The sequence below is a fragment of the Moschus berezovskii genome, chromosome 1 (assembly GCF_049115385.1).
Source record: "Moschus berezovskii isolate FMDL1 chromosome 1, NW_MosBer_1.0, whole genome shotgun sequence".
NCBI lineage: Eukaryota > Metazoa > Chordata > Mammalia > Artiodactyla > Moschidae > Moschus > Moschus berezovskii.
In genome coordinates this window covers 165,968,716-165,996,014 of record NC_142460.1, presented here as the reverse complement: position 1 = coordinate 165,996,014, position 27,299 = coordinate 165,968,716, and positions in this window count along the sequence as shown.

The window sequence follows — 27,299 nt, the reverse complement described above, 5'->3', positions numbered from 1 at the left end:
GACAACCGGGCTCCTCCTCCTGTGCAAGGAGTCCCGGGGCCCAGTTGGAGTGGAAAGGCAAAAACACAGGCAAGCCCAGGAAAGTGCTGAGTCATGCCTGACACACTCCCTCAGCCTGCTCCTTCATGGCTAGCGAGGCTGTGAGCTAGGAAAGTCTTTGGAAGCTCAGCAAGTGGCAGCGAGATGCAGGCCCCAACCCAGCAATCCCGGGGCTTGGGGCAGGTCTCACAGCCTCCCAGTGCCAAAGCGAGCTCCTCTCTGCCAAATGCAGCTTTGCACACGCAGGCCGCTCTGCTGCCTCTGCATCCACGAAGGAAGCTCTCGAGGCCCGCTTCCTGCGAAATCTGCTTCAGCCTGAGGGAAAAGCCCTTGGAGAGGTCTTGGCTCAGGGGCAGTTGCTCCTGTGCCTGGGGAAGAGGGAAGGGCACCACACTCCCAAGCAAAGGCCAGACACACTCCACACGTGTTTGCTCCTCTGGAGGGCGGCATGGAGCCTCCAACTGGGAGGTCGCGTCTCAGCGGAGACGCAGGGGCATTCTGGCTGTGATCCCGCAGCCCCTGCCTGGAGGCCCACGGTGCCTGTTTCTCTCTGGGCGTTGCTTCCACAGTGCGGCCAAGCAACATCTTCACCATGGGCACAACAGCGCTTCCCTTCCGCCTGACAGACGTCTCAGTGCTCTGCTCTAGACCTCTGAAGTGGGGAGACAACCGAGCCCAGCCTCCTTTCCAAGGAGTCCTGCGCCTTCCATTGCACTGAAAGGCAATAGCACGGGGAAGCCTAGGAAGGGGCTGAGTCATGTCGGACACACTTCCTCAGCCTGCTCCTTTCAGGGAAGCAACGCTGGGAGCTAGGAAAGCCTTCTCCAGCTCGGAGAGTGCAAGAGAGATGCCGGCCGCGCACCCGGAAATCTCGGTGCTTGGAGCCAATCTCAGCGTCTCCCAGGGGCAAAGCGAACGCCTCTCTGCCAAATCCAGCTTTGCAGACGCAGGCCGCTAGGCTGCCTCTGCATTGGCGAAGGAAGCTCTCTCCTCCCGCTTCCTGCGAAATCTGCTTCTCAGCCTGAGCGAATCTCAGTGGGAACGGTCTTTCCTCTGGGGCCGTTGCTCCTGTGCCTGGGGCTGCCGCAAGGGCACCACCCTCCCAGGGAAAGGCCAAACACACCCCACATGACTTGGCTCCTCTGGAGAGCTGCAGGCAACCTCAAACGCTCAGGAAGCTTCTCGGCTGAGACGCAGAAGCACTCTGGCGGGGATCTCGCATCCCCTGCCTGGAGGCCCATGGTGCCTGTTTCTCCCTGGGCGTTGCTTCCCCAGAGCGGCCAGGCAACATCTGCCCCATCTACCCTTCTGCTCTTCCCTTCCAGCTGACAGAGTTCTCCCTGCTCTACTCTAGCCCTAGGAAGTTTGGAGACAACCGGGCTCCTCCTCCTGTGCAAGGAGTCCCGGGGCCCAGTTGGAGTGGAAAGGCAAAACCACAGGCAAGCCCAGGAAAGTGCTGAGTCATGTCTGACACACTCCCTCAGCCTGCTCCTTCATGGCTAGCGAGGCTGTGAGCTAGGAAAGTCTTTGGAAGCTCAGCAAGTGGCAGCGAGATGCAGGCCCCAACCCAGCAATCCCGGGGCTTGGGGCAGGTCTCACAGCCTCCCAGTGCCAAAGCGAGCTCCTCTCTGCCAAATGCAGCTTTGCACACGCAGGCCGCTCTGCTGCCTCTACATCCACGAAGGAAGCTCTCGAGGCCCGCTTCCTGCGAAATCTGCTTCAGCCTGAGGGAAAAGCCCTTGGAGAGGTCTTGGCTCAGGGGCAGTTGCTCCTGTGCCTGGGGAAGAGGGAAGGGCACCACACTCCCAAGGAAAGGCCAGACACACTCCACACGTCTTTGCTCCTCTGGAGGGCGGCATGGAGCCTCCAACTGGGAGGTCGCGTCTCAGCGGAGACGCAGGGGCATTCTGGCTGTGATCCCGCAGCCCCTGCCTGGAGGCCCACGGTGCCTGTTTTTCTCTGGGCGTTGCTTCCACAGTGCGGCCAAGCAACATCTTCACCATGGGCACAACAGCGCTTCCCTTCCGCCTGACAGACGTCTCAGTGCTCTGCTCTAGACCTCTGAATTGGGGAGACAACCGAGCCCAGCCTCCTTTCCAAGGAGTCCTGCGCCTTCCATTGCACTGAAAGGCAATAGCACGGGGAAGCCTAGGAAGGGGCTGAGTCATGTCGGACACACTTCCTCAGCCTGCTCCTTTCAGGGAAGCAACGCTGGGAGCTAGGAGAGCCTTCTCCAGCTCGGAGAGTGCAAGAGAGATGCAGGCCGCGCACCCGGAAATCTCGGTGCTTGGAGCCAATCTCAGCGTCTCCCAGGGGCAAAGCGAACGCCTCTCTGCCAAATCCAGCTTTGCAGACGCAGGCCGCTAGGCTGCCTCTGCATTGGCGAAGGAAGCTCTCTCCTCCCGCTTCCTGCGAAATCTGCTTCTCAGCCTGAGCGAATCTCAGTGGGAACGGTCTTTCCTCTGGGGCCGTTGCTCCTGGGCCTGGGGCTGCCGCAAGGGCACCACCCTCCCAGGGAAAGGCCAAACACACCCCACATGTCTTTGCTCCTCTGGAGAGCTGCAGGCAACCTCAAACGCTCAGGAAGCTTCTCGGCTGAGACGCAGAAGCACTCTGGCTGGGATCTCGCATCCCCTGCCTGGAGGCCCATGGTGCCTGTTTCTCCCTGGGCGTTGCTTCACCAGAGCGGCCAGGCAACATCTGCCCCATCTACCCTTCTGCTCTTCCCTTCCAGCTGACAGAGTTCTCCCTGCTCTACTCTAGCCCTAGGAAGTTTGGAGACAACCGGGCTCCTCCTCCTGTGCAAGGAGTCCCGGGGCCCAGTTGGAGTGGAAAGGCAAAACCACAGGCAAGCCCAGGAAAGTGCTGAGTCATGCCTGACACACTCCCTCAGCCTGCTCCTTCATGGCTAGCGAGGCTGTGAGCTAGGAAAGTCTTTGGAAGCTCAGCAAGTGGCAGCGAGATGCAGGCCCCAACCCAGCAATCCCGGGGCTTGGGGCAGGTCTCACAGCCTCCCAGTGCCAAAGCGAGCTCCTCTCTGCCAAATGGAGCTTTGCACACGCAGGCCGCTCTGCTGCCTCTGCATCCACGAAGGAAGCTCTCGAGGCCCGCTTCCTGCGAAATCTGCTTCAGCCTGAGGGAAAAGCCCTTGGAGAGGTCTTGGCTCAGGGGCAGTTGCTCCTGTGCCTGGGGAAGAGGGAAGGGCACCACACTCCCAAGGAAAGGCCAGACACACTCCACACGTCTTTGCTCCTCTGGAGGGCGGCATGGAGCCTCCAACTGGGAGGTCGCGTCTCAGCGGAGACGCAGGGGCATTCTGGCTGTGATCCCGCAGCCCCTGCCTGGAGGCCCACGGTGCCTGTTTCTCTCTGGGCGTTGCTTCCACAGTGCGGCCAAGCAACATCTTCACCATGGGCACAACAGCGCTTCCCTTCCGCCTGACAGACGTCTCAGTGCTCTGCTCTAGACCTCTGAAGTGGGGAGACAACCGAGCCCAGCCTCCTTTCCAAGGAGTCCTGCGCCTTCCATTGCACTGAAAGGCAATAGCACGGGGAAGCCTAGGAAGGGGCTGAGTCATGTCGGACACACTTCCTCAGCCTGCTCCTTTCAGGGAAGCAACGCTGGGAGCTAGGAGAGCCTTCTCCAGCTCGGAGAGTGCAAGAGAGATGCAGGCCACGCACCCGGAAATCTCGGTGCTTGGAGCCAATCTCAGCGTCTCCCAGGGGCAAAGCGAACGCCTCTCTGCCAAATCCAGCTTTGCAGACGCAGGCCGCTAGGCTGCCTCTGCATTGGCGAAGGAAGCTCTCTCCTCCCGCTTCCTGCGAAATCTGCCTCTCAGCCTGAGCGAATCTCAGTGGGAACGGTCTTTCCTCTGGGGCCGTTGCTCCTGGGCCTGGGGCTGCCGCAAGGGCACCACCCTCACAGGGAAAGGCCAAACAAACCCCACATGTCTTTGCTCCTCTGGAGAGCTGCAGGCAACCTCAAACGCTCAGGAAGCTTCTCGGCTGAGACGCAGAAGCACTCTGGCTGGGATCTCGCATCCCCTGCCTGGAGGCCCATGGTGCCTGTTTCTCCCTGGGCGTTGCTTCACCAGAGCGGCCAGGCAACATCTGCCCCATCTACCCTTCTGCTCTTCCCTTCCAGCTGACAGAGTTCTCCCTGCTCTACTCTAGCCCTAGGAAGTTTGGAGACAACCGGGCTCCTCCGCCTGTGCAAGGAGTCCCGGGGCCCAGTTGGAGTGGAAAGGCAAAACCACAGGCAAGCCCAGGAAAGTGCTGAGTCATGTCTGACACACTCCCTCAGCCTGCTCCTTCATGGCTAGCGAGGCTGTGAGCTAGGAAAGTCTTTGGAAGCTCAGCAAGTGGCAGCGAGATGCAGGCCCCAACCCAGCAATCCCGGGGCTTGGGGCAGGTCTCACAGCCTCCCAGTGCCAAAGCGAGCTCCTCTCTGCCAAATGCAGCTTTGCACACGCAGGCCGCTCTGCTGCCTCTGCATCCACGAAGGAAGCTCTCGAGGCCCGCTTCCTGCGAAATCTGCTTCAGCCTGAGGGAAAAGCCCTTGGAGAGGTCTTGGCTCAGGGGCAGTTGCTCCTGTGCCTGGGGAAGAGGGAAGGGCACCACACTCCCAAGGAAAGGCCAGACACACTCCACACGTCTTTGCTCCTCTGGAGGGCGGCATGGAGCCTCCAACTGGGAGGTCGTGTTTCAGCGGAGACGCATGGGCATTCTGGCTGTGATCCCGCAGCCCCTGCCTGGAGGCCCACGGTGCCTGTTTCTCTCTGGGCGTTGCTTCCACAGTGCGGCCAAGCAACATCTTCACCATGGGCACAACAGCGCTTCCCTTCCGCCTGACAGACGTCTCAGTGCTCTGCTCTAGACCTCTGAAGTGGGGAGACAACCGAGCCCAGCCTCCTTTCCAAGGAGTCCTGCGCCTTCCATTGCACTGAAAGGCAATAGCACGGGGAAGCCTAGGAAGGGGCTGAGTCATGTCGGACACACTTCCTCAGCCTGCTCCTTTCAGGGAAGCAACGCTGGGAGCTACGAGAGCCTTCTCCAGCTCGGAGAGTGCAAGAGAGATGCAGGCCGCGCACCCGGAAATCTCGGTGCTTGGAGCCAATCTCAGCGTCTCCCAGGGGCAAAGCGAACGCCTCTCTGCCAAATCCAGCTTTGCAGACGCAGGCCGCTAGGCTGCCTCTGCATTGGCGAAGGAAGCTCTCTCCTCCCGCTTCCTGCGAAATCTGCCTCTCAGCCTGAGCGAATCTCAGTGGGAACGGTCTTTCCTCTGGGGCCGTTGCTCCTGGGCCTGGGGCTGCCGCAAGGGCACCACCCTCCCAGGGAAAGGCCAAACACACCCCACATGTCTTTGCTCCTCTGGAGAGCTGCAGGCAACCTCAAACGCTCAGGAAGCTTCTCGGCTGAGACGCAGAAGCACTCTGGCGGGGATCTCGCATCCCCTGCCTGGAGGCCCATGGTGCCTGTTTCTCCCTGGGCGTTGCTTCACCAGAGCGGCCAGGCAACATCTGCCCCATCTACCCTTCTGCTCTTCCCTTCCAGCTGACAGAGTTCTCCCTGCTCTACTCTAGCCCTAGGAAGTTTGGAGACAACCGGGCTCCTCCGCCTGTGCAAGGAGTCCCGGGGCCCAGTTGGAGTGGAAAGGCAAAACCACAGGCAAGCCCAGGAAAGTGCTGAGTCATGTCTGACACACTCCCTCAGCCTGCTCCTTCATGGCTAGCGAGGCTGTGAGCTAGGAAAGTCTTTGGAAGCTCAGCAAGTGGCAGCGAGATGCAGGCCCCAACCCAGCAATCCCGGGGCTTGGGGCAGGTCTCACAGCCTCCCAGTGCCAAAGCGAGCTCCTCTCTGCCAAATGCAGCTTTGCACACGCAGGCCGCTCTGCTGCCTCTGCATCCACGAAGGAAGCTCTCGAGGCCCGCTTCCTGCGAAATCTGCTTCAGCCTGAGGGAAAAGCCCTTGGAGAGGTCTTGGCTCAGGGGCAGTTGCTCCTGTGCCTGGGGAAGAGGGAAGGGCACCACACTCCCAAGGAAAGGCCAGATACACTCCACACGTCTTTGCTCCTCTGGAGGGCGGCATGGAGCCTCCAACTGGGAGGTCGTGTCTCAGCGGAGACGCAGGGGCATTCTGGCTGTGATCCCGCAGCCCCTGCCTGGAGGCCAAAGGTGCCTGTTTCTCTCTGGGCGTTGCTTCCACAGTGCGGCCAAGCAACATCTTCACCATGGGCACAACAGCGCTTCCCTTCCGCCTGACAGACGTCTCAGTGCTCTGCTCTAGACCTCTGAAGTGGGGAGACAACCGAGCCCAGCCTCCTTTCCAAGGAGTCCTGCGCCTTCCATTGCACTGAAAGGCAATAGCACGGGGAAGCCTAGGAAGGGGCTGAGTCATGTCGGACACACTTCCTCAGCCTGCTCCTTTCAGGGAAGCAACGCTGGGAGCTAGGAGAGCCTTCTCCAGCTCGGAGAGTGCAAGAGAGATGCAGGCCGCGCACCCGGAAATCTCGGTGCTTGGAGCCAATCTCAGCGTCTCCCAGGGGCAAAGCGAACGCCTCTCTGCCAAATCCAGCTTTGCAGACGCAGGCCGCTAGGCTGCCTCTGCATTGGCGAAGGAAGCTCTCTCCTCCCGCTTCCTGCGAAATCTGCCTCTCAGCCTGAGCGAATCTCAGTGGGAACGGTCTTTCCTCTGGGGCCGTTGCTCCTGTGCCTGGGGCTGCCGCAAGGGCACCACCCTCACAGGGAAAGGCCAAACACACCCCACATGTCTTTGCTCCTCTGGAGAGCTGCAGGCAACCTCAAACGCTCAGGAAGCTTCTCGGCTGAGACGCAGAAGCACTCTGGCTGGGATCTCGCATCCCCTGCCTGGAGGCCCATGGTGCCTGTTTCTCCCTGGGCGTTGCTTCCCCAGAGCGGCCAGGCAACATCTGCCCCATCTACCCTTCTGCTCTTCCCTTCCAGCTGACAGAGTTCTCCCTGCTCTACTCTAGCCCTAGGAAGTTTGGAGACAACCGGGCTCCTCCGCCTGTGCAAGGAGTCCCGGGGCCCAGTTGGAGTGGAAAGGCAAAACCACAGGCAAGCCCAGGAAAGTGCTGAGTCATGTCGGACACACTCCCTCAGCCTGCTCCTTCATGGCTAGCGAGGCTGTGAGCTAGGAAAGTCTTTGGAAGCTCAGCAAGTGGCAGCGAGATGCAGGCCCCAACCCAGCAATCCCGGGGCTTGGGGCAGGTCTCACAGCCTCCCAGTGCCAAAGCGAGCTCCTCTCTGCCAAATGCAGCTTTGCACACGCAGGCCGCTCTGCTGCCTCTGCATCCACGAAGGAAGCTCTCGAGGCCCGCTTCCTGCGAAATCTGCTTCAGCCTGAGGGAAAAGCCCTTGGAGAGGTCTTGGCTCAGGGGCAGTTGCTCCTGTGCCTGGGGAAGAGGGAAGGGCACCACACTCCCAAGGAAAGGCCAGACACACTCCACACGTCTTTGCTCCTCTGGAGGGCGGCATGGAGCCTCCAACTGGGAGGTCGCGTCTCAGCGGAGACGCAGGGGCATTCTGGCTGTGATCCCGCAGCCCCTGCCTGGAGGCCCACGGTGCCTGTTTCTCTCTGGGCGTTGCTTCCACAGTGCGGCCAAGCAACATCTTCACCATGGGCACAACAGCGCTTCCCTTCCGCCTGACAGACGTCTCAGTGCTCTGCTCTAGACCTCTGAAGTGGGGAGACAACCGAGCCCAGCCTCCTTTCCAAGGAGTCCTGCGCCTTCCATTGCACTGAAAGGCAATAGCACGGGGAAGCCTAGGAAGGGGCTGAGTCATGTCGGACACACTTCCTCAGCATGCTCCTTTCAGGGAAGCAACGCTGGGAGCTAGGAGAGCCTTCTCCAGCTCGGAGAGTGCAAGAGAGATGCAGGCCGCGAACCCGGAAATCTCGGTGCTTGGAGCCAATCTCAGCGTTTCCCAGGGGCAAAGCGAACGCCTCTCTGCCAAATCCAGCTTTGCAGACGCAGGCCGCTAGGCTGCCTCTGCATTGGCGAAGGAAGCTCTCTCCTCCCGCTTCCTGCGAAATCTGCTTCTCAGCCTCCGCGAATCTCAGTGGGAACGGTCTTTCCTCTGGGGCCGTTGCTCCTGGGCCTGGGGCTGCCGCAAGGGCACCACCCTCACAGGGAAAGGCCAAACACACCCCACATGTCTTTGCTCCTCTGGAGAGCTGCAGGCAACCTCAAACGCTCAGGAAGCTTCTCGGCTGAGACGCAGAAGCACTCTGGCTGGGATCTCGCATCCCCTGCCTGGAGGCCCATGGTGCCTGTTTCTCCCTGGGCGTTGCTTCACCAGAGCGGCCAGGCAACATCTGCCCCATCTACCCTTCTGCTCTTCCCTTCCAGCTGACAGAGTTCTCCCTGCTCTACTCTAGCCCTAGGAAGTTTGGAGACAACCGGACTCCTCCTCCTGTGCAAGGAGTCCCGGGGCCCAGTTGGAGTGGAAAGGCAAAACCACAGGCAAGCCCAGGAAAGTGCTGAGTCATGTCTGACACACTCCCTCAGCCTGCTCCTTCATGGCTAGCGAGGCTGTGAGCTAGGAAAGTCTCTGGAAGCTCAGCAAGTGGCAGCGAGATGCAGGCCCCAACCCAGCAATCCCGGTGCTTGGAGCAGGTCTCACAGCCTCCCAGTGCCAAAGCGAGCTCCTCTCTGCCAAATGCAGCTTTGCACACGCAGGCCGCTCTGCTGCCTCTGCATCCACGAAGGAAGCTCTCGAGGCCCGCTTCCTGCGAAATCTGCTTCAGCCTGTGGGAAAAGCCCTTGGAGAGGTCTTGGCTCAGGGGCAGTTGCTCCTGTGCCTGGGGAAGAGGGAAGGGCACCACACTCCCAAGGAAAGGCCGGACACACTCCACACGTCTTTGCTCCTCTGGAGGGTGGCATGGAGCCTCCAACTGGGAGGTCGCGTCTCAGCGGAGACGCAGGGGCATTCTGGCTGTGATCCCGCAGCCCCTGCCTGGAGGCCCACGGTGCCTGTTTCTCTCTGGGCGTTGCTTCCACAGTGCGGCCAAGCAACATCTTCACCATGGGCACAACAGCGCTTCCCTTCCGCCTGACAGACGTCTCAGTGCTCTGCTCTAGACCTCTGAAGTGGGGAGACAACCGAGCCCAGCCTCCTTTCCAAGGAGTCCTGCGCCTTCCATTGCACTGAAAGGCAATAGCACGGGGAAGCCTAGGAAGGGGCTGAGTCATGTCGGACACACTTCCTCAGCCTGCTCCTTTCAGGGAAGCAACGCTGGGAGCTAGGAGAGCCTTCTCCAGCTCGGAGAGTTCAAGAGAGATGCAGGCCGCGCACCCGGAAATCTCGGTGCTCGGAGCCAATCTCAGCGTCTCCCAGGGGCAAAGCGAACGCCTCTCTGCCAAATCCAGCTTTGCAGACGCAGGCCGCTAGGCTGCCTCTGCATTGGCGAAGGAAGCTCTCTCCTCCCGCTTCCTGCGAAATCTGCTTCTCAGCCTGAGCGAATCTCAGTGGGAACGGTCTTTCCTCTGGGGCCGTTGCTCCTGGGCCTGGGGCTGCCGCAAGGGCACCACCCTCACAGGGAAAGGCCAAACACACCCCACATGTCTTTGCTCCTCTTGAGAGCTGCAGGCAACCTCAAACGCTCAGGAAGCTTCTCGGTTGAGACGCAGAAGCACTCTGGCTGGGATCTCGCATCCCCTGCCTGGAGGCCCATGGTGCCTGTTTCTCCCTGGGCGTTGCTTCACCAGAGCGGCCAGGCAACATCTGCCCCATCTACCCTTCTGCTCTTCCCTTCCAGCTGACAGAGTTCTCCCTGCTCTACTCTAGCCCTAGGAAGTTTGGAGACAACCGGGCTCCTCCTCCTGTGCAAGGAGTCCCGGGGCCCAGTTGGAGTGGAAAGGCAAAACCACAGGCAAGCCCAGGAAAGTGCTGAGTCATGCCTGACACACTCCCTCAGCCTGCTCCTTCATGGCTAGCGAGGCTGTGAGCTAGGAAAGTCTTTGGAAGCTCAGCAAGTGGCAGCGAGATGCAGGCCCCAACCCAGCAATCCCGGGGCTTGGGGCAGGTCTCACAGCCTCCCAGTGCCAAAGCGAGCTCCTCTCTGCCAAATGCAGCTTTGCACACGCAGGCCGCTCTGCTGCCTCTGCATCCACGAAGGAAGCTCTCGAGGCCCGCTTCCTGCGAAATCTGCTTCAGCCTGAGGGAAAAGCCCTTGGAGAGGTCTTGGCTCAGGGGCAGTTGCTCCTGTGCCTGGGGAAGAGGGAAGGGCACCACACTCCCAAGGAAAGGCCAGACACACTCCACACGTCTTTGCTCCTCTGGAGGGCGGCATGGAGCCTCCAACTGGGAGGTCGCGTCTCAGCGGAGACGCAGGGGCATTCTGGCTGTGATCCCGCAGCCCCTGCCTGGAGGCCCACGGTGCCTGTTTCTCTCTGGGCGTTGCTTCCACAGTGCGGCCAAGCAACATCTTCACCATGGGCACAACAGCGCTTCCCTTCCGCCTGACAGACGTCTCAGTGCTCTGCTCTAGACCTCTGAAGTGGGGAGACAACCGAGCCCAGCCTCCTTTCCAAGGAGTCCTGCGCCTTCCATTGCACTGAAAGGCAATAGCACGGGGAAGCCTAGGAAGGGGCTGAGTCATGTCGGACACACTTCCTCAGCCTGCTCCTTTCAGGGAAGCAACGCTGGGAGCTAGGAGAGCCTTCTCCAGCTCGGAGAGTGCAAGAGAGATGCAGGCCGCGCACCCGGAAATCTCGGTGCTTGGAGCCAATCTCAGCGTCTCCCAGGGGCAAAGCGAACGCCTCTCTGCCAAATCCAGCTGTGCAGACGCAGGCCGCTAGGCTGCCTCTGCATTGGCGAAGGAAGCTCTCTCCTCCCGCTTCCTGCGAAATCTGCTTCTCAGCCTGAGCGAATCTCAGTGGGAACGGTCTTTCCTCTGGGGCCGTTGCTCCTGGGCCTGGGGCTGCCGCAAGGGCACCACCCTCACAGGGAAAGGCCAAACACACCCCACATGTCTTTGCTCCTCTGGAGAGCTGCAGGCAACCTCAAACGCTCAGGAAGCTTCTCGGCTGAGACGCAGAAGCACTCTGGCTGGGATCTCGCATCCCCTGCCTGGAGGCCCATGGTGCCTGTTTCTCCCTGGGCGTTGCTTCACCAGAGCGGCCAGGCAACATCTGCCCCATCTACCCTTCTGCTCTTCCCTTCCAGCTGACAGAGTTCTCCCTGCTCTACTCTAGCCCTAGGAAGTTTGGAGACAACCGGGCTCCTCCTCCTGTGCAAGGAGTCCCGGGGCCCAGTTGGAGTGGAAAGGCAAAACCACAGGCAAGCCCAGGAAAGTGCTGAGTCATGTCTGACACACTCCCTCAGCCTGCTCCTTCATGGCTAGCGAGGCTGTGAGCTAGGAAAGTCTTTGGAAGCTCAGCAAGTGGCAGCGAGATGCAGGCCCCAACCCAGCAATCCCGGGGCTTGGAGCAGGTCTCACAGCCTCCCAGTGCCAAAGCGAGCTCCTCTCTGCCAAATGCAGCTTTGCACACGCAGGCCGCTCTGCTGCCTCTGCATCCACGAAGGAAGCTCTCGAGGCCCGCTTCCTGCGAAATCTGCTTCAGCCTGAGGGAAAAGCCCTTGGAGAGGTCTTGGCTCAGGGGCAGTTGCTCCTGTGCCTGGGGAAGAGGGAAGGGCACCACACTCCCAAGGAAAGGCCGGACACACTCCACACGTCTTTGCTCCTCTGGAGGGCGGCATGGAGCCTCCAACTGGGAGGTCGCGTCTCAGCGGAGATGCAGGGGCATTCTGGCTGTGATCCCGCAGCCCCTGCCTGGAGGCCCACGGTGCCTGTTTCTCTCTGGGCGTTGCTTCCACAGTGCGGCCAAGCAACATCTTCACCATGGGCACAACAGCGCTTCCCTTCCGCCTGACAGACGTCTCAGTGCTCTGCTCTAGACCTCTGAAGTGGGGAGACAACCGAGCCCAGCCTCCTTTCCAAGGAGTCCTGCGCCTTCCATTGCACTGAAAGGCAATAGCACGGGGAAGCCTAGGAAGGGGCTGAGTCATGTCGGACACACTTCCTCAGCCTGCTCCTTTCAGGGAAGCAACGCTGGGAGCTAGGAGAGCCTTCTCCAGCTCGGAGAGTGCAAGAGAGATGCAGGCCGCGCACCCGGAAATCTCGGTGCTTGGAGCCAATCTCAGCGTCTCCCAGGGGCAAAGCGAACGCCTCTCTGCCAAATCCAGCTTTGCAGACGCAGGCCGCTAGGCTGCCTCTGCATTGGCGAAGGAAGCTCTCTCCTCCCGCTTCCTGCGAAATCTGCTTCTCAGCCTGAGCGAATCTCAGTGGGAACGGTCTTTCCTCTGGGGCCGTTGCTCCTGGGCCTGGGGCTGCCGCAAGGGCACCACCCTCACAGGGAAAGGCCAAACACACCCCACATGTCTTTGCTCCTCTGGAGATCTGCAGGCAACCTCAAACGCTCAGGAAGCTTCTCGGCTGAGACGCAGAAGCACTCTGGCTGGGATCTCGCATCCCCTGCCTGGAGGCCCATGGTGCCTGTTTCTCCCTGGGCGTTGCTTCCCCAGAGCGGCCAGGCAACATCTGCCCCATCTACCCTTCTGCTCTTCCCTTCCAGCTGACAGAGTTCTCCCTGCTCTACTCTAGCCCTAGGAAGTTTGGAGACAACCGGGCTCCTCCTCCTGTGCAAGGAGTCCCGGGGCCCAGTTGGAGTGGAAAGGCAAAACCACAGGCAAGCCCAGGAAAGTGCTGAGTCATGTCTGACACACTCCCTCAGCCTGCTCCTTCATGGCTAGCGAGGCTGTGAGCTAGGAAAGTCTTTGGAAGCTCAGCAAGTGGCAGCGAGATGCAGGCCCCAACCCAGCAATCCCGGGGCTTGGGGCAGGTCTCACAGCCTCCCAGTGCCAAAGCGAGCTCCTCTCTGCCAAATGCAGCTTTGCACACGCAGGCCGCTCTGCTGCCTCTGCATCCACGAAGGAAGCTCTCGAGGCCCGCTTCCTGCGAAATCTGCTTCAGCCTGAGGGAAAAGCCCTTGGAGAGGTCTTGGCTCAGGGGCAGTTGCTCCTGTGCCTGGGGAAGAGGGAAGGGCACCACACTCCCAAGGAAAGGCCAGACACACTCCACACGTCTTTGCTCCTCTGGAGGGCGGCATGGAGCCTCCAACTGGGAGGTCGCGTCTCAGCGGAGACGCAGGGGCATTCTGGCTGTGATCCCGCAGCCCCTGCCTGGAGGCCCACGGTGCCTGTTTCTCTCTGGGCGTTGCTTCCACAGTGCGGCCAAGCAACATCTTCACCATGGGCACAACAGCGCTTCCCTTCCGCCTGACAGACGTCTCAGTGCTCTGCTCTAGACCTCTGAAGTGGGGAGACAACCGAGCCCAGCCTCCTTTCCAAGGAGTCCTGCGCCTTCCATTGCACTGAAAGGCAATAGCACGGGGAAGCCTAGGAAGGGGCTGAGTCATGTCGGACACACTTCCTCAGCCTGCTCCTTTCAGGGAAGCAACGCTGGGAGCTAGGAGAGCCTTCTCCAGCTCGGAGAGTGCAAGAGAGATGCAGGCCGCGCACCCGGAAATCTCGGTGCTTGGAGCCAATCTCAGCGTCTCCCAGGGGCAAAGCGAACGCCTCTCTGCCAAATCCAGCTTTGCAGACGCAGGCCGCTAGGCTGCCTCTGCATTGGCGAAGGAAGCTCTCTCCTCCCGCTTCCTGCGAAATCTGCTTCTCAGCCTGAGCGAATCTCAGTGGGAACGGTCTTTGCTCTGGGGCCGTTGCTCCTGGGCCTGGGGCTGCCGCAAGGGCACCACCCTCACAGGGAAAGGCCAAACACACCCCACATGTCTTTGCTCCTCTGGAGAGCTGCAGGCAACCTCAAACGCTCAGGAAGCTTCTCGGCTGAGACGCAGAAGCACTCTGGCTGGGATCTCGCATCCCCTGCCTGGAGGCCCATGGTGCCTGTTTCTCCCTGGGCGTTGCTTCACCAGAGCGGCCAGGCAACATCTGCCCCATCTACCCTTCTGCTCTTCCCTTCCAGCTGACAGAGTTCTCCCTGCTCTACTCTAGCCCTAGGAAGTTTGGAGACAACCGGGCTCCTCCTCCTGTGCAAGGAGTCCCGGGGCCCAGTTGGAGTGGAAAGGCAAAACCACAGGCAAGCCCAGGAAAGTGCTGAGTCATGCCTGACACACTCCCTCAGCCTGCTCCTTCATGGCTAGCGAGGCTGTGAGCTAGGAAAGTCTTTGGAAGCTCAGCAAGTGGCAGCGAGATGCAGGCCCCAACCCAGCAATCCCGGGGCTTGGAGCAGGTCTCACAGCCTCCCAGTGCCAAAGCGAGCTCCTCTCTGCCAAATGCAGCTTTGCACACGCAGGCCGCTCTGCTGCCTCTGCATCCACGAAGGAAGCTCTCGAGGCCCGCTTCCTGCGAAATCTGCTTCAGCCTGAGGGAAAAGCCCTTGGAGAGGTCTTGGCTCAGGGGCAGTTGCTCCTGTGCCTGGGGAAGAGGGAAGGGCACCACACTCCCAAGGAAAGGCCGGACACACTCCACACGTCTTTGCTCCTCTGGAGGGCGGCATGGAGCCTCCAACTGGGAGGTCGCGTCTCAGCGGAGACGCAGGGGCATTCTGGCTGTGATCCCGCAGCCCCTGCCTGGAGGCCCACGGTGCCTGTTTCTCTCTGGGCGTTGCTTCCACAGTGCGGCCAAGCAACATCTTCACCATGGGCACAACAGCGCTTCCCTTCCGCCTGACAGACGTCTCAGTGCTCTGCTCTAGACCTCTGAAGTGGGGAGACAACCGAGCCCAGCCTCCTTTCCAAGGAGTCCTGCGCCTTCCATTGCACTGAAAGGCAATAGCACGGGGAAGCCTAGGAAGGGGCTGAGTCATGTCGGACACACTTCCTCAGCCTGCTCCTTTCAGGGAAGCAACGCTGGGAGCTAGGAAAGCCTTCTCCAGCTCGGAGAGTGCAAGAGAGATGCAGGCCGCGCACCCGGAATCTCGGTGCTTGGAGCCAATCTCAGCCTCTCCCAGGGGCAAAGCGAACGCCTCTCTGCCAAATCCAGCTTTGCAGACGCAGGCCGCTAGGCTGCCTCTGCATTGGCGAAGGAAGCTCTCTCCTCCCGCTTCCTGCGAAATCTGCTTCTCAGCCTGAGCGAATCTCAGTGGGAACGGTCTTTCCTCTGGGGCCGTTGCTCCTGGGCCTGGGGCTGCCGCAAGGGCACCACCCTCCCAGGGAAAGGCCAAACACACCCCACATGTCTTTGCTCCTCTGGAGAGCTGCAGGCAACCTCAAACGCTCAGGAAGCTTCTCGGCTGAGACGCAGAAGCACTCTGGCTGGGATCTCGCATCCCCTGCCTGGAGGCCCATGGTGCCTGTTTCTCCCTGGGCGTTGCTTCACCAGAGCGGCCAGGCAACATCTGCCCCATCTACCCTTCTGCTCTTCCCTTCCAGCTGACAGAGTTCTCCCTGCTCTACTCTAGCCCTAGGAAGTTTGGAGACAACCGGGCTCCTCCTCCTGTGCAAGGAGTCCCGGGGCCCAGTTGGAGTGGAAAGGCAAAACCACAGGCAAGCCCAGGAAAGTGCTGAGTCATGTCTGACACACTCCCTCAGCCTGCTCCTTCATGGCTAGCGAGGCTGTGAGCTAGGAAAGTCTTTGGAAGCTCAGCAAGTGGCAGCGAGATGCAGGCCCCAACCCAGCAATCCCGGGGCTTGGGGCAGGTCTCACAGCCTCCCAGTGCCAAAGCGAGCTCCTCTCTGCCAAATGCAGCTTTGCACACGCAGGCCGCTCTGCTGCCTCTGCATCCACGAAGGAAGCTCTCGAGGCCCGCTTCCTGCGAAATCTGCTTCAGCCTGAGGGAAAAGCCCTTGGAGAGGTCTTGGCTCAGGGGCAGTTGCTCCTGTGCCTGGGGAAGAGGGAAGGGCACCACACTCCCAAGGAAAGGCCAGACACACTCCACACGTCTTTGCTCCTCTGGAGGGCGGCATGGAGCCTCCAACTGGGAGGTCGCGTCTCAGCGGAGACGCAGGGGCATTCTGGCTGTGATCCCGCAGCCCCTGCCTGGAGGCCCACGGTGCCTGTTTCTCTCTGGGCGTTGCTTCCACAGTGCGGCCAAGCAACATCTTCACCATGGGCACAACAGCGCTTCCCTTCCGCCTGACAGACGTCTCAGTGCTCTGCTCTAGACCTCTGAAGTGGGGAGACAACCGAGCCCAGCCTCCTTTCCAAGGAGTCCTGCGCCTTCCATTGCACTGAAAGGCAATAGCACGGGGAAGCCTAGGAAGGGGCTGAGTCATGTCGGACACACTTCCTCAGCCTGCTCCTTTCAGGGAAGCAACGCTGGGAGCTAGGAGAGCCTTCTCCAGCTCGGAGAGTGCAAGAGAGATGCAGGCCGCGCACCCGGAAATCTCGGTGCTTGGAGCCAATCTCAGCGTCTCCCAGGGGCAAAGCGAACGCCTCTCTGCCAAATCCAGCTTTGCAGACGCAGGCCGCTAGGCTGCCTCTGCATTGGCGAAGGAAGCTCTCTCCTCCCGCTTCCTGCGAAATCTGCTTCTCAGCCTGAGCGAATCTCAGTGGGAACGGTCTTTCCTCTGGGGCCGTTGCTCCTGGGCCTGGGGCTGCCGCAAGGGCACCACCCTCACAGGGAAAGGCCAAACACACCCCACATGTCTTTGCTCCTCTGGAGAGCTGCAGGCAACCTCAAACGCTCAGGAAGCTTCTCGGCTGAGACGCAGAAGCACTCTGGCTGGGATCTCGCATCCCCTGCCTGGAGGCCCATGGTGCCTGTTTCTCCCTGGGCGTTGCTTCACCAGAGCGGCCAGGCAACATCTGCCCCATCTACCCTTCTGCTCTTCCCTTCCAGCTGACAGAGTTCTCCCTGCTCTACTCTAGCCCTAGGAAGTTTGGAGACAACCGGGCTCCTCCTCCTGTGCAAGGAGTCCCGGGGCCCAGTTGGAGTGGAAAGGCAAAACCACAGGCAAGCCCAGGAAAGTGCTGAGTCATGTCTGACACACTCCCTCAGCCTGCTCCTTCATGGCTAGCGAGGCTGTGAGCTAGGAAAGTCTCTGGAAGCTCAGCAAGTGGCAGCGAGATGCAGGCCCCAACCCAGCAATCCCGGGGCTTGGAGCAGGTCTCACAGCCTCCCAGTGCCAAAGCGAGCTCCTCTCTGCCAAATGCAGCTTTGCACACGCAGGCCGCTCTGCTGCCTCTGCATCCACGAAGGAAGCTCTCGAGGCCCGCTTCCTGCGAAATCTGCTTCAGCCTGAGGGAAAAGCCCTTGGAGAGGTCTTGGCTCAGGGGCAGTTGCTCCTGTGCCTGGGGAAGAGGGAAGGGCACCACACTCCCAAGGAAAGGCCAGACACACTCCACACGTCTTTGCTCCTCTGGAGGGCGGCATGGAGCCTCCAACTGGGAGGTCGCGTCTCAGCGGAGACGCAGGGGCATTCTGGCTGTGATCCCGCAGCCCCTGCCTGGAGGCCCACGGTGCCTGTTTCTCTCTGGGCGTTGCTTCCACAGTGCGGCCAAGCAACATCTTCACCATGGGCACAACAGCGCTTCCCTTCCGCCTGACAGACGTCTCAGTGCTCTGCTCTAGACCTCTGAAGTGGGGAGACAACCGAGCCCAGCCTCCTTTCCAAGGAGTCCTGCGCCTTCCATTGCACTGAAAGGCAATAGCACGGGGAAGCCTAGGAAGGGGCTGAGTCATGTCGGACACACTTCCTCAGCCTGCTCCTTTCAGGGAAGCAACGCTGGGAGCTAGGAAAGCCTTCTCCAGCTCGGAGAGTGCAAGAGAGATGCAGGCCGCGCACCCGGAAATCTCGGTGCTTGGAGCCAATCTCAGCGTCTCCCAGGGGCAAAGCGAACGCCTCTCTGCCAAATCCAGCTTTGCAGACGCAGGCCGCTAGGCTGCCTCTGCATTGGCGAAGGAAGCTCTCTCCTCCCGCTTCCTGCGAAATCTGCTTCTCAGCCTGAGCGAATCTCAGTGGGAACGGTCTTTCCTCTGGGGCCGTTGCTCCTGGGCCTGGGGCTGCCGCAAGGGCACCACCCTCACAGGGAAAGGCCAAACACACCCCACATGTCTTTGCTCCTCTGGAGAGCTGCAGGCAACCTCAAAAGCTCAGGAAGCTTCTCGGCTGAGACGCAGAAGCACTCTGGCGGGGATCTCGCATCCCCTGCCTGGAGGCCCATGGTGCCTGTTTCTCCCTGGGCGTAGCTTCACCAGAGCGGCCAGGCAACATCTGCCCCATCTACCCTTCTGCTCTTCCCTTCCAGCTGACAGAGTTCTCCCTGCTCTACTCTAGCCCTAGGAAGTTTGGAGACAACCGGGCTCCTCCTCCTGTGCAAGGAGTCCCGGGGCCCAGTTGGAGTGGAAAGGCAAAACCACAGGCAAGCCCAGGAAAGTGCTGAGTCATGCCTGACACACTCCCTCAGCCTGCTCCTTCATGGCTAGCGAGGCTGTGAGCTAGGAAAGTCTTTGGAAGCTCAGCAAGTGGCAGCGAGATGCAGGCCCCAACCCAGCAATCCCGGGGCTTGGAGCAGGTCTCACAGCCTCCCAGTGCCAAAGCGAGCTCCTCTCTGCCAAATGCAGCTTTGCACACGCAGGCCGCTCTGCTGCCTCTGCATCCACGAAGGAAGCTCTCGAGGCCCGCTTCCTGCGAAATCTGCTTCAGCCTGAGGGAAAAGCCCTTGGAGAGGTCTTGGCTCAGGGGCAGTTGCTCCTGTGCCTGGGGAAGAGGGAAGGGCACCACACTCCCAAGGAAAGGCCGGACACACTCCAGACGTCTTTGCTCCTCTGGAGGGCGGCATGGAGCCTCCAACTGGGAGGTCGCATCTCAGCGGAGACGCAGGGGCATTCTGGCTGTGATCCCGCAGCCCCTGCCTGGAGGCCCACGGTGCCTGTTTCTCTCTGGGCGTTGCTTCCACAGTGCGGCCAAGCAACATCTTCACCATGGGCACAACAGCGCTTCCCTTCCGCCTGACAGACGTCTCAGTGCTCTGCTCTAGACCTCTGAAGTGGGGAGACAACCGAGCCCAGCCTCCTTTCCAAGGAGTCCTGCGCCTTCCATTGCACTGAAAGGCAATAGCACGGGGAAGCCTAGGAAGGGGCTGAGTCATGTCGGACACACTTCCTCAGCCTGCTCCTTTCAGGGAAGCAACGCTGGGAGCTAGGAGAGCCTTCTCCAGCTCGGAGAGTGCAAGAGAGATGCAGGCCGCGCACCCGGAAATCTCGGTGCTTGGAGCCAATCTCAGCGTCTCCCAGGGGCAAAGCGAACGCCTCTCTGCCAAATCCAGCTTTGCAGACGCAGGCCGCTAGGCTGCCTCTGCATTGGCGAAGGAAGCTCTCTCCTCCCGCTTCCTGCGAAATCTGCTTCTCAGCCTGAGCGAATCTCAGTGGGAACGGTCTTTGCTCTGGGGCCGTTGCTCCTGGGCCTGGGGCTGCCGCAAGGGCACCACCCTCACAGGGAAAGGCCAAACACACCCCACATGTCTTTGCTCCTCTGGAGAGCTGCAGGCAACCTCAAACGCTCAGGAAGCTTCTCGGCTGAGACGCAGAAGCACTCTGGCTGGGATCTCGCATCCCCTGCCTGGAGGCCCATGGTGCCTGTTTCTCCCTGGGCGTTGCTTCACCAGAGCGGCCAGGCAACATCTGCCCCATCTACCCTTCTGCTCTTCCCTTCCAGCTGACAGAGTTCTCCCTGGTCTACTCTAGCCCTAGGAAGTTTGGAGACAACCGGGCTCCTCCTCCTGTGCAAGGAGTCCCGGGGCCCAGTTGGAGTGGAAAGGCAAAACCACAGGCAAGCCCAGGAAAGTGCTGAGTCATGTCTGACACACTCCCTCAGCCTGCTCCTTCATGGCTAGCGAGGCTGTGAGCTAGGAAAGTCTCTGGAAGCTCAGCAAGTGGCAGCGAGATGCAGGCCCCAACCCAGCAATCCCGGGGCTTGGGGCAGGTCTCACAGCCTCCCAGTGCCAAAGCGAGCTCCTCTCTGCCAAATGCAGCTTTGCACACGCAGGCCGCTCTGCTGCCTCTGCATCCACGAAGGAAGCTCTCGAGGCCCGCTTCCTGCGAAATCTGCTTCAGCCTGAGGGAAAAGCCCTTGGAGAGGTCTTGGCTCAGGGGCAGTTGCTCCTGTGCCTGGGGAAGAGGGAAGGGCACCACACTCCCAAGGAAAGGCCAGACACACTCCACACGTCTTTGCTCCTCTGGAGGGCGGCATGGAGCCTCCAACTGGGAGGTCGCGTCTCAGCGGAGACGCAGGGGCATTCTGGCTGTGATCCCGCAGCCCCTGCCTGGAGGCCCACGGTGCCTGTTTCTCTCTGGGCGTTGCTTCCACAGTGCGGCCAAGCAACATCTTCACCATGGGCACAACAGCGCTTCCCTTCCGCCTGACAGACGTCTCAGTGCTCTGCTCTAAACCTCTGAAGTGGGGAGACAACCGAGCCCAGCCTCCTTTCCAAGGAGTCCTGCGCCTTCCATTGCACTGAAAGGCAATAGCACGGGGAAGCCTAGGAAGGGGCTGAGTCATGTCGGACACACTTCCTCAGCCTGCTCCTTTCAGGGAAGCAACGCTGGGAGCTAGGAAAGCCTTCTCCAGCTCGGAGAGTGCAAGAGAGATGCAGGCCGCGCACCCGGAAATCTCGGTGCTTGGAGCCAATCTCAGCGTCTCCCAGGGGCAAAGCGAACGCCTCTCTGCCAAATCCAGCTTTGCAGACGCAGGCCGCTAGGCTGCCTCTGCATTGGCGAAGGAAGCTCTCTCCTCCCGCTTCCTGCGAAATCTGCTTCTCAGCCTGAGCGAATCTCAGTGGGAACGGTCTTTCCTCTGGGGCCGTTGCTCCTGGGCCTGGGGCTGCCGCAAGGGCACCACCCTCACAGGGAAAGGCCAAACACACCCCACATGTCTTTGCTCCTCTGGAGAGCTGCAGGCAACCTCAAAAGCTCAGGAAGCTTCTCGGCTGAGACGCAGAAGCACTCTGGCGGGGATCTCGCATCCCCTGCCTGGAGGCCCATGGTGCCTGTTTCTCCCTGGGCGTAGCTTCACCAGAGCGGCCAGGCAACATCTGCCCCATCTACCCTTCTGCTCTTCCCTTCCAGCTGACAGAGTTCTCCCTGCTCTACTCTAGCCCTAGGAAGTTTGGAGACAACCGGGCTCCTCCTCCTGTGCAAGGAGTCCCGGGGCCCAGTTGGAGTGGAAAGGCAAAACCACAGGCAAGCCCAGGAAAGTGCTGAGTCATGCCTGACACACTCCCTCAGCCTGCTCCTTCATGGCTAGCGAGGCTGTGAGCTAGGAAAGTCTTTGGAAGCTCAGCAAGTGGCAGCGAGATGCAGGCCCCAACCCAGCAATCCCGGGGCTTGGAGCAGGTCTCACAGCCTCCCAGTGCCAAAGCGAGCTCCTCTCTGCCAAATGCAGCTTTGCACACGCAGGCCGCTCTGCTGCCTCTGCATCCACGAAGGAAGCTCTCGAGGCCCGCTTCCTGCGAAATCTGCTTCAGCCTGAGGGAAAAGCCCTTGGAGAGGTCTTGGCTCAGGGGCAGTTGCTCCTGTGCCTGGGGAAGAGGGAAGGGCACCACACTCCCAAGGAAAGGCCGGACACACTCCACACGTCTTTGCTCCTCTGGAGGGCGGCATGGAGCCTCCAACTGGGAGGTCGCGTCTCAGCGGAGACGCAGGGGCATTCTGGCTGTGATCCCGCAGCCCCTGCCTGGAGGTCCACGGTGCCTGTTTCTCTCTGGGCGTTGCTTCCACAGTGCGGCCAAGCAACATCTTCACCATGGGCACAACAGCGCTTCCCTTCCGCCTGACAGACGTCTCAGTGCTCTGCTCTAGACCTCTGAAGTGGGGAGACAATCGAGCCCAGCCTCCTTTCCAAGGAGTCCTGCGCCTTCCATTGCACTGAAAGGCAATAGCACGGGGAAGCCTAGGAAGGGGCTGAGTCATGTCGGACACACTTCCTCAGCCTGCTCCTTTCAGGGAAGCAACGCTGGGAGCTAGGAAAGCCTTCTCCAGCTCGGAGAGTGCAAGAGAGATGCAGGCCGCGCACCCGGAAATCTCGGTGCTTGGAGCCAATCTCAGCCTCTCCCAGGGGCAAAGCGAACGCCTCTCTGCCAAATCCAGCTTTGCAGACGCAGGCCGCTAGGCTGCCTCTGCATTGGCGAAGGAAGCTCTCTCCTCCCGCTTCCTGCGAAATCTGCTTCTCAGCCTGAGCGAATCTCAGTGGGAACGGTCTTTCCTCTGGGGCCGTTGCTCCTGGGCCTGGGGCTGCCGCAAGGGCACCACCCTCCCAGGGAAAGGCCAAACACACCCCACATGTCTTTGCTCCTCTGGAGAGCTGCAGGCAACCTCAAACGCTCAGGAAGCTTCTCGGCTGAGACGCAGAAGCACTCTGGCTGGGATCTCGCATCCCCTGCCTGGAGGCCCATGGTGCCTGTTTCTCCCTGGGCGTTGCTTCACCAGAGCGGCCAGGCAACATCTGCCCCATCTACTCTTCTGCTCTTCCCTTCCAGCTGACAGAGTTCTCCCTGCTCTACTCTAGCCCTAGGAAGTTTGGAGACAACCGGGCTCCTCCTCCTGTGCAAGGAGTCCCGGGGCCCAGTTGGAGTGGAAAGGCAAAACCACAGGCAAGCCCAGGAAAGTGCTGAGTCATGCCTGACACACTCCCTCAGCCTGCTCCTTCATGGCTAGCGAGGCTGTGAGCTAGGAAAGTCTTTGGAAGCTCAGCAAGTGGCAGCGAGATGCAGGCCCCAACCCAGCAATCCCGGGGCTTGGGGCAGGTCTCACAGCCTCCCAGTGCCAAAGCGAGCTCCTCTCTGCCAAATGCAGCTTTGCACACGCAGGCCGCTCTGCTGCCTCTGCATCCACGAAGGAAGCTCTCGAGGCCCGCTTCCTGCGAAATCTGCTTCAGCCTGAGGGAAAAGCCCTTGGAGAGGTCTTGGCTCAGGGGCAGTTGCTCCTGTGCCTGGGGAAGAGGGAAGGGCACCACACTCCCAAGCAAAGGCCAGACACACTCCACACGTGTTTGCTCCTCTGGAGGGCGGCATGGAGCCTCCAACTGGGAGGTCGCGTCTCAGCGGAGACGCAGGGGCATTCTGGCTGTGATCCCGCAGCCCCTGCCTGGAGGCCCACGGTGCCTGTTTCTCTCTGGGCGTTGCTTCCACAGTGCGGCCAAGCAACATCTTCACCATGGGCACAACAGCGCTTCCCTTCCGCCTGACAGACGTCTCAGTGCTCTGCTCTAGACCTCTGAAGTGGGGAGACAACCGAGCCCAGCCTCCTTTCCAAGGAGTCCTGCGCCTTCCATTGCCCTGAAAGGCAATAGCACGGGGAAGCCTAGGAAGGGGCTGAGTCATGTCGGACACACTTCCTCAGCCTGCTCCTTTCAGGGAAGCAACGCTGGGAGCTAGGAAAGCCTTCTCCAGCTCGGAGAGTGCAAGAGAGATGCCGGCCGCGCACCCGGAAATCTCGGTGCTTGGAGCCAATCTCAGCGTCTCCCAGGGGCAAAGCGAACGCCTCTCTGCCAAATCCAGCTTTGCAGACGCAGGCCGCTAGGCTGCCTCTGCATTGGCGAAGGAAGCTCTCTCCTCCCGCTTCCTGCGAAATCTGCTTCTCAGCCTGAGCGAATCTCAGTGGGAACGGTCTTTCCTCTGGGGCCGTTGCTCCTGTGCCTGGGGCTGCCGCAAGGGCACCACCCTCCCAGGGAAAGGCCAAACACACCCCACATGTCTTTGCTCCTCTGGAGAGCTGCAGGCAACCTCAAACGCTCAGGAAGCTTCTCGGCTGAGACGCAGAAGCACTCTGGCTGGGATCTCGCATCCCCTGCCTGGAGGCCCATGGTGCCTGTTTCTCCCTGGGCGTTGCTTCACCAGAGCGGCCAGGCAACATCTGCCCCATCTACCCTTCTGCTCTTCCCTTCCAGCTGACAGAGTTCTCCCTGCTCTACTCTAGCCCTAGGAAGTTTGGAGACAACCGGGCTCCTCCTCCTGTGCAAGGAGTCCCGGGGCCCAGTTGGAGTGGAAAGGCAAAACCACAGGCAAGCCCAGGAAAGTGCTGAGTCATGCCTGACACACTCCCTCAGCCTGCTCCTTCATGGCTAGCGAGGCTGTGAGCTAGGAAAGTCTTTGGAAGCTCAGCAAGTGGCAGCGAGATGCAGGCCCCAACCCAGCAATCCCGGGGCTTGGAGCAGGTCTCACAGCCTCCCAGTGCCAAAGCGAGCTCCTCTCTGCCAAATGCAGCTTTGCACACGCAGGCCGCTCTGCTGCCTCTGCATCCACGAAGGAAGCTCTCGAGGCCCGCTTCCTGCGAAATCTGCTTCAGCCTGAGGGAAAAGCCCTTGGAGAGGTCTTGGCTCAGGGGCAGTTGCTCCTGTGCCTGGGGAAGAGGGAAGGGCACCACACTCCCAAGGAAAGGCCGGACACACTCCACACGTCTTTGCTCCTCTGGAGGGCGGCATGGAGCCTCCAACTGGGAGGTCGCGTCTCAGCGGAGACGCAGGGGCATTCTGGCTGTGATCCCGCAGCCCCTGCCTGGAGGTCCACGGTGCCTGTTTCTCTCTGGGCGTTGCTTCCACAGTGCGGCCAAGCAACATCTTCACCATGGGCACAACAGCGCTTCCCTTCCGCCTGACAGACGTCTCAGTGCTCTGCTCTAGACCTCTGAAGTGGGGAGACAATCGAGCCCAGCCTCCTTTCCAAGGAGTCCTGCGCCTTCCATTGCACTGAAAGGCAATAGCACGGGGAAGCCTAGGAAGGGGCTGAGTCATGTCGGACACACTTCCTCAGCCTGCTCCTTTCAGGGAAGCAACGCTGGGAGCTAGGAAAGCCTTCTCCAGCTCGGAGAGTGCAAGAGAGATGCAGGCCGCGCACCCGGAAATCTCGGTGCTTGGAGCCAATCTCAGCCTCTCCCAGGGGCAAAGCGAACGCCTCTCTGCCAAATCCAGCTTTGCAGACGCAGGCCGCTAGGCTGCCTCTGCATTGGCGAAGGAAGCTCTCTCCTCCCGCTTCCTGCGAAATCTGCTTCTCAGCCTGAGCGAATCTCAGTGGGAACGGTCTTTCCTCTGGGGCCGTTGCTCCTGGGCCTGGGGCTGCCGCAAGGGCACCACCCTCCCAGGGAAAGGCCAAACACACCCCACATGTCTTTGCTCCTCTGGAGAGCTGCAGGCAACCTCAAACGCTCAGGAAGCTTCTCGGCTGAGACGCAGAAGCACTCTGGCTGGGATCTCGCATCCCCTGCCTGGAGGCCCATGGTGCCTGTTTCTCCCTGGGCGTTGCTTCACCAGAGCGGCCAGGCAACATCTGCCCCATCTACTCTTCTGCTCTTCCCTTCCAGCTGACAGAGTTCTCCCTGCTCTACTCTAGCCCTAGGAAGTTTGGAGACAACCGGGCTCCTCCTCCTGTGCAAGGAGTCCCGGGGCCCAGTTGGAGTGGAAAGGCAAAACCACAGGCAAGCCCAGGAAAGTGCTGAGTCATGCCTGACACACTCCCTCAGCCTGCTCCTTCATGGCTAGCGAGGCTGTGAGCTAGGAAAGTCTTTGGAAGCTCAGCAAGTGGCAGCGAGATGCAGGCCCCAACCCAGCAATCCCGGGGCTTGGGGCAGGTCTCACAGCCTCCCAGTGCCAAAGCGAGCTCCTCTCTGCCAAATGCAGCTTTGCACACGCAGGCCGCTCTGCTGCCTCTGCATCCACGAAGGAAGCTCTCGAGGCCCGCTTCCTGCGAAATCTGCTTCAGCCTGAGGGAAAAGCCCTTGGAGAGGTCTTGGCTCAGGGGCAGTTGCTCCTGTGCCTGGGGAAGAGGGAAGGGCACCACACTCCCAAGCAAAGGCCAGACACACTCCACACGTGTTTGCTCCTCTGGAGGGCGGCATGGAGCCTCCAACTGGGAGGTCGCGTCTCAGCGGAGACGCAGGGGCATTCTGGCTGTGATCCCGCAGCCCCTGCCTGGAGGCCCACGGTGCCTGTTTCTCTCTGGGCGTTGCTTCCACAGTGCGGCCAAGCAACATCTTCACCATGGGCACAACAGCGCTTCCCTTCCGCCTGACAGACGTCTCAGTGCTCTGCTCTAGACCTCTGAAGTGGGGAGACAACCGAGCCCAGCCTCCTTTCCAAGGAGTCCTGCGCCTTCCATTGCCCTGAAAGGCAATAGCACGGGGAAGCCTAGGAAGGGGCTGAGTCATGTCGGACACACTTCCTCAGCCTGCTCCTTTCAGGGAAGCAACGCTGGGAGCTAGGAAAGCCTTCTCCAGCTCGGAGAGTGCAAGAGAGATGCCGGCCGCGCACCCGGAAATCTCGGTGCTTGGAGCCAATCTCAGCGTCTCCCAGGGGCAAAGCGAACGCCTCTCTGCCAAATCCAGCTTTGCAGACGCAGGCCGCTAGGCTGCCTCTGCATTGGCGAAGGAAGCTCTCTCCTCCCGCTTCCTGCGAAATCTGCTTCTCAGCCTGAGCGAATCTCAGTGGGAACGGTCTTTCCTCTGGGGCCGTTGCTCCTGTGCCTGGGGCTGCCGCAAGGGCACCACCCTCCCAGGGAAAGGCCAAACACACCCCACATGTCTTTGCTCCTCTGGAGAGCTGCAGGCAACCTCAAACGCTCAGGAAGCTTCTCGGCTGAGACGCAGAAGCACTCTGGCTGGGATCTCGCATCCCCTGCCTGGAGGCCCATGGTGCCTGTTTCTCCCTGGGCGTTGCTTCACCAGAGCGGCCAGGCAACATCTGCCCCATCTACCCTTCTGCTCTTCCCTTCCAGCTGACAGAGTTCTCCCTGCTCTACTCTAGCCCTAGGAAGTTTGGAGACAACCGGGCTCCTCCTCCTGTGCAAGGAGTCCCGGGGCCCAGTTGGAGTGGAAAGGCAAAACCACAGGCAAGCCCAGGAAAGTGCTGAGTCATGCCTGACACACTCCCTCAGCCTGCTCCTTCATGGCTAGCGAGGCTGTGAGCTAGGAAAGTCTTTGGAAGCTCAGCAAGTGGCAGCGAGATGCAGGCCCCAACCCAGCAATCCCGGGGCTTGGAGCAGGTCTCACAGCCTCCCAGTGCCAAAGCGAGCTCCTCTCTGCCAAATGCAGCTTTGCACACGCAGGCCGCTCTGCTGCCTCTGCATCCACGAAGGAAGCTCTCGAGGCCCGCTTCCTGCGAAATCTGCTTCAGCCTGAGGGAAAAGCCCTTGGAGAGGTCTTGGCTCAGGGGCAGTTGCTCCTGTGCCTGGGGAAGAGGGAAGGGCACCACACTCCCAAGGAAAGGCCGGACACACTCCACACGTCTTTGCTCCTCTGGAGGGCGGCATGGAGCCTCCAACTGGGAGGTCGCGTCTCAGCGGAGACGCA